We start from the raw sequence: 6,904 nt of genomic DNA, 5'->3' as shown, positions 1-6,904 counted from the left end.
CAGGCCAACTCCCACAACCAAGAATGATCTGGCCCCAAATGTATCAATAGTGCCGAGATTGAGAAACGCTGCCCCATCCTCATGGGGTTGATAATGAGCTTTGGAAATGAGGCATGCAAGGAGCTCAGCACATGTCTGCCATCAAGTCAGTCCAATAAATGGCAGTTCTGCACATGGAAAAGCAGGGAGTTTGTGACAATCCTATACAGATATTTGAGCTCACTAGAATCTTCGGAGTATGAAGAACAACAAAGGCTCTCATATGTAATGCAATCCCTGCTACTTTATGAATGCCTAATAAACATAAAGAATGTAAAAATATACTTGAGTAAAACAGACAATGAGGTATATAGGAGGGATATAAATATTAATGGTGTGTTTGTTATGTCACTCGCTTGCTACTTTTACTGAGATCACCTCATTTAATCCTTTAACCAACATGATAAAGTAAGAATTTTTATTCCCATTTTGCAGGTATAGAAACTGAGGTTCATGAGAGTTTAGTATCTTGCCCCCAGGGTATGTATCTGTAAGGGGTAAAACTGCTCTATTTGACCCTAGGTCTCTTTGTCACCAATCTCATGACTCTCTGTTGCCCTATCCTGATTCATATGTAACCACTGGAAGTAATGAATTTATTAATCATGAATCCAATGGTGTGGATGCCAAGGGACATAGAAAGGGGCATTCTCACGAGATTAGGAACCTAGTGAAGATTCCTCAGGGATTTCTAAGGGATCTCTAGCATTTTAAGGCCTCCCCTCTCTTCCTTCCATTTGAGCCTGGAACCTGCTTGATGTTCTCTCTGGTGATCCTGACAGCTTGAGCAGTCTTGCCCTCCAGGAGCAATGAAAAATTCAACAAGATTATCCCACTTACTTTTCCTTCTCTAGCTGCCCGTGACAGTTCCCTCATGATAATAGAGTGCCAGTACACAACACAGAGGAAAGCATCTAATTTAACCAGAGGTATGACAGCAATAGCACAAAACTGAGAATGGAGAACTGGAATATACTCTTGTAAAGTACTTGAATACACATGAAGTGGTAGTATCACTTGAAAAGTCAAAGATGCATGCTATAAACCTAAAATAACCTCTAAAATAATAATACAAAAAGTTACAGCTAGTAAGCCACAAAGGAGATAAAATGGAATCATAAAAACAATCAGTTCATCAAAGAAGATATACCAATGGCCAGTAAGTGCATGAAAAGATACTCGACATCACTAGTCATCAGGAAAATGCAACTCCAATCCCCCAGTGAGATACCACTTCACACCCATCAGGATGGCTATAGGCAAAAAGACAAAAACTAACAAATGTTGGTTACAATGTGGAGAAATAGGAAAGTTCATTCACTGCTGGTGGGAATGTAAAATGGGGGAACCACTTTGGAAGAATCTGGCAGTTCCTCAAACAGTTAAACATAGAGGTGTCACATGACCCAGCAATTCCACACTTAGGTATGTGCCCACGAAGGATGAAACATACATCTTCACAAAAAAGTATACATGAATGTTCATAGCAGCTTTATTCATAACAACCAAAATATGGGAAAGACCCAAATGTCCATCAACTGATGAATGGACAAACAAATACTGTATATCCATATCATGGAATTATTTTACAAAAAGGAAAAAAGCACTAATATATACTATAACATAGATAAACATAAAAAACATTATGCCAAGTAAAAGAAACTCATATAACTCGATTTACGTGAAATTTCCTGAATAGGCAAATTTATAGAGACAAAAAATAGATTAAAATTTTAGGGCCTTTTAGGGGTAGGGCAGGAGTAGGAAAGGGAGTATTTTGGGGTAATAGCTAAAGTGCACGCAGTTTCTTTTAAGGGTGATTAAAATGTTTTATGATTGATTATGATTCCACAATTTGTGTGTATACCAACAATCACCAAATTAACACTTTAAATGGGAAAAGTGTACAGTATATAAATTATATCTTAAAAAGGCTGTTTTCTGTCCAAAAGTGGACAGAAAAAGAAGAAAATGGAACAAATATAAAACAACAAGATAAAATGGAACCATAAAAATAATCAGTTCATCCAAGAAGACACACCAGTGGTCAATAAGCACATGAAAAGATTCTCAACATCACTAGTCATCCGGGAAGGATGAAACACATATCTACACAAAAACTTATATGTGAATGTCCATAGCAGCATTATTCATAACAGTCAAAATGAATGAATTTAAACCTAATAATATAAATAATTACATTAAATTTAAATGATTTCAATTCAAAGGCAGAGACTGAGCAGTGGGATTTCCTTTAAAAAGCAAGAACCAATTATGTGCTGCCTACGAGAAACCCACTTGAACTAAAAAGACACAAATAGGTTAAAAGTAAAATGATAGAAAAGAATATACCATGCTAATACCATTTTTTAAACAGCTGGGGTGAGTATATTAGTATAAGAAAATATAGATTTCAGAGCAGAGAATATTACCAAGGACAAAGAAGTCCACTGAATAATGATAAGATGGTCTATTCATCAAGAGGATATAACAATCTTAAATATTTATGGGCCTGATAACAGAGCTTTAAACTATATGAAACAAAATCTGATAGAACTCCAAGGAGAAATAGAAAAATCCTCAGTTATATCAGATATTTTAATTTAACTGCTTGTTATACAATACCTGAGAAGGAAACTTTGGAGGTTGTCTAATCCAGTCCACTCTTTTTGCTAGATGAGGAAATGGAGCCCAGGAAAGTCAAGTGACTTGCCCAAGGTTGTGGAGTTAATTAGTGCCACAGCCTGGATATTAGCCCAAGGTATGGCCAGGTTCCCCCAGCAAGCAGACTCCAAAATTCAGCCTAAAGTTGTGGTGACAGACTTGCAATCAGAAGCAGGAGTCTCACTAGGTAGCTACTTATGATTACCTGTGTTTTAAGAGACTATACCCATTAGCCCTTCTGCAAATATTTATTACAGGCTAGGTGCTTTTGGAGGTGCTAGGGATATAGCAATGAAGCCAAAGTTTCTCTCCTCAAGGAACTTCTATTTTAGTGAGAATAACACAGGCAATAACCAAGTATATAAGTGATCAATGCAGTTGAGAAAAGTAAAGCAGAGTAGGAGACACAGTGGGCCAGACCTTTTAGAAATTGTGTCCCCCAATATTTCCCCAAGAAAGGCTAGTCCTGTGAAATGTTTCGCAGAAATGGGCAAATAAGCTCTGTCTGTCCTCTTCTTGAAGATTCCCTTGCACATTAGTAAATTAAAGGTCCTGAGAAGTCCTGCAGTGATGAAACTCATTTCAATGTGTTTAATCCAGTGCCTTCCAACCATGGAACAGACTTTGAGGAATGTCCATAGCGCCTCCCGGGCTCCCTACAACTTCTTTCACACCTACTTTGTGGATTAAAGAGCCAATCCTCTAACTTTTTAGGTCTTTAGCATATTCTTCAAAAAGACTGTAGTTTCCTTCAGAAGGAATTCACAATTGAGGCAATTACATCCACCAAAGAGGGAGCATGATGTTGGGGAGGAGCCCTTCCTTGGGCCCCTAGGGAGTGATTCTCAGCAAGGAATCACTTGGCCTTTCTATGCTCAGTTTTCTGGTGAATAAAATGAGGATACAGATTCATTTAAAATGAGCTCTCAGACTTTCTGCAGCTCTACAGTTCTGTAATTCTTTGCACTTAGATTTTAAGACGGCAGTTGACCTTGGTCATTAGAATATCTATGTTCCAGATACTAATCCTGCTGCTGTGGTGTGGAGAACAAGCTTTGTCTCATTCATGCTCAGACTTGAGATCAGTTTAAAGCATTGGTTCTCCAGTGTGGCTCTGCACTGGAGTCATCTAGAGCTTTAATAAGCACTCACACTTAGATCCCATCCCAAATTTTTGATGGAATTGGTCTGGGGAAGGGCCTTGGCATTGGAATCTTGACAAGTGCCCTGGGGCGTTCTTATGAGATGCTAAGGTTAAGAACTATTGCTTGTAAGACACAGTCTTCACATTGCAGTCTTTCTTATTCACCTTCATGGTGTATTGCCCTCTGAGCACCATCTGTACGTGAGAATGTGTGACTGTATATGGAACAACACTATCCTTTGCCATTAATAGAAGGTAGCTTAAAAAAAAACAAAAACAACAAAAGGAAAACAATATAATTACATTCTAGCTAAATAATGGTGCCTGCCAAAATTCTGAGCCTGAGGTCAGCATTTTCTGTAGACAGATTAACACATATGAGAATGTGTTGTGGTCACAGTGGCCTCAAACTGAGAGCTTCCCTTCATGCTTTTAGAGTAACAGAGACACAAATAAGGATAAATTCATCACAGAGTGGTTCAGCTGTATTTAATGCTGTGTCTGGGGCCTCCTAAGATCCTTTTTCTCACTACCATTAGATCACACTCTGGGGATGCTCTACAAGGTCTTCATGACTATTTCTTAGGGGAGCCATTCCTGGAAGTGGGGCTGGGGTCAGGGACCAGCCTTACCAGGCCTTCAGTCTTCCAATATTTAGAAGAAATAAGGCTAAAAAAAAAAAAAAAAAACAAACACCGATGGCAACATTGAAAAGAAATAGATGGGGAAACCAGAAAAGGCATTGTGAGATTGAGTAGGGCAGGTGTCAACAGCAAAGTCCAGGCTGTAGCTGCTGTCAGGTGAGTGTGAAGGGGGAGGCAGAGCAATTGACGTTTACCTGCTGTTCCTAGGTATATGAAAGGCTTTCCCTCCACTCCCAAGCTCCAACAACAGTGCTCAATTCTTCTGGCCCATGGTGGGGCTGAAGGAGCCTCCTCACCCCACCACCAGAAGTGTAGGTCCAAGGACATTCCCCTGACTTGTCATAAGGTAGAAATAGTTGCCTCATTTCTTCTCCTGCTTCTGTATTATTTTGTGCTTGGAGAAGGCTCCTAATTAGGCCTCCAGAAACCAAGGTAATGGACTTTACTGAGAAGACCATTTCATAAACCCTCAAATCCAGTAAACAAAAAAGAATAAACTGTTCTGTGAAAAAGTGAAAGTCTGAAACTAACTGGAAATGTTGCTTTTTAGAGGAAATGAATAAAGTGAATAGGAGCTTAATTTCCTAAGTGTGATGGTGATAATCACATCATCTTTAAAGATTAATGAATACTATTTTCTGTAATAATAATAGTTTTGGAGGTGGAGGGACAACACAGTGACTCTGATGGTAAATGTTCTCCATTTTGTTACTGTAAATGAAGCTACCTCGTTTTATTGGGGCTTTGCCACAATGATCTCTGGCCAAACACACCATAAGAAATAAAGTGCCAATTGGAAAGGCATTTAAGGTGTTGGGGAAATGACAAAGGTCTTCAGTTGTCAGTCATGAGATGAAACCCTATATTAGTCAGTAGACTAGGAGCTCTAAAGGAGGTTCTTGGGTCTCCTGGGAAGCTGTGAATGCAGGTGCCTGTTTCTAACTGGTATCAAGCTCTATTTCAGGAGCTGATGCTAAGCCATTTTATAAAACCAAAACAGATTTAGGTTTGCATGTAAGAATAATTAGAAACTGTTTTTCCTCAATATCTGTGTATCTGACCAGAAGAAATAGGCTTCTCCATTTCTATTAGCAGAAATGCTTGTACAACCCCTCAGCAAATATGTTGAAACACCTGCAAATAGGCAAATGGAACCTAAATGGGGACATTTTGTTCAAAACTCTTTTTAGTTATTTCATTATCATGGAAATTTATTGATTAATTCTGTTTTAAAACTTCATTTTGAAAAAAAAAAATCCTGAAAAATATATACAATGGACAATCTTGGTAGGCCTGTATCTATTTAAGAAATTGTATCAATAATTAATAGCTTTCCAAAATGGAAAGCATCAGGTCCAGGCAGATTCACTGGTGAATGCTACCAAACATCTAAGGAAAAATTTATACCAATCCTCTAGAATTTCTTCCAGAATATGGAAGCCGAGTTAATACTTCCTTTACTTATTGAATGAGGCCAGCATTACCTTAAAACAAAACCAGTCGGCTAACATGGTGAAACCCTGTCTCTACTAAAAATACAAAAAATTAGCCGGGTGTGGTGGTGGGTGCCTGTAGTCCCAGGTATTCAGGAGGCTGAGGCAGGAGAATGGCGTGAACCTGGGAGGCGAAGCTTGCAGTGAGCCAAGATCGCACCACTGCACTCCACTCTGGGTGACAGAGCGAGACTCCATCTCAAAAAAAAAAAAAAAAAAAAAGACAGTCAAAGACATTACAAAAAAGGAAACTACAAATGAATATCTCTCAAGTATATAGAAGCAAAAATCCTCAACTAAATATTAACAAATTGAATCCAAAAATGTAAGGAAAGAATTACTTAACATGACCAAACAGGCTTTACCCTAGGTATGTGTGGCTGATTCAACATTAAAAAAATCAGTGGATGTAGTCTATTATGTCAACAAGCTAAAAGATAAGAAAAGAAAAGAAAAGAAAAATCACACGATCATACCAATAGATACAAAAAAGGCACTGGACAAAATCCAACATCCATTCATGATAAAAATGGTCAGCAAACTAGGAATAGAGGAAGATTTCTTCAACTTGATATCGAACATCTACAGAAACTCCACAGATAATATTATATTTAATTTTGAGAAACTAGAAGCTTTCCTGCTAAGATTAGGAACAAAGCAAAGATGTCCTCTCTCACCCTTCCTTTTAAACATTGTACTGGATGTCTTAGCGAATACAAAAAAAAAAAAAAAAAAAAAAAAGGAAATAAAGGGTATACAGATTTGGAGGGAACAAATAAAATCTTTGTTCCCAGATGACAAAATTCCTATATAGAAAATCTAAAACAATTGACAAGAAAAAGTCATTGAACTTCAAAGCAATTAAAGCAAAGTTATAAGACACGAGGTTAATATACAAAGCTCAATCCCTTTCCTACATG

The sequence above is a fragment of the Chlorocebus sabaeus genome, chromosome 21, assembly GCF_047675955.1.
Source record: "Chlorocebus sabaeus isolate Y175 chromosome 21, mChlSab1.0.hap1, whole genome shotgun sequence".
NCBI lineage: Eukaryota > Metazoa > Chordata > Mammalia > Primates > Cercopithecidae > Chlorocebus > Chlorocebus sabaeus.
Note: the sequence above shows the minus strand (reverse complement) of the source record.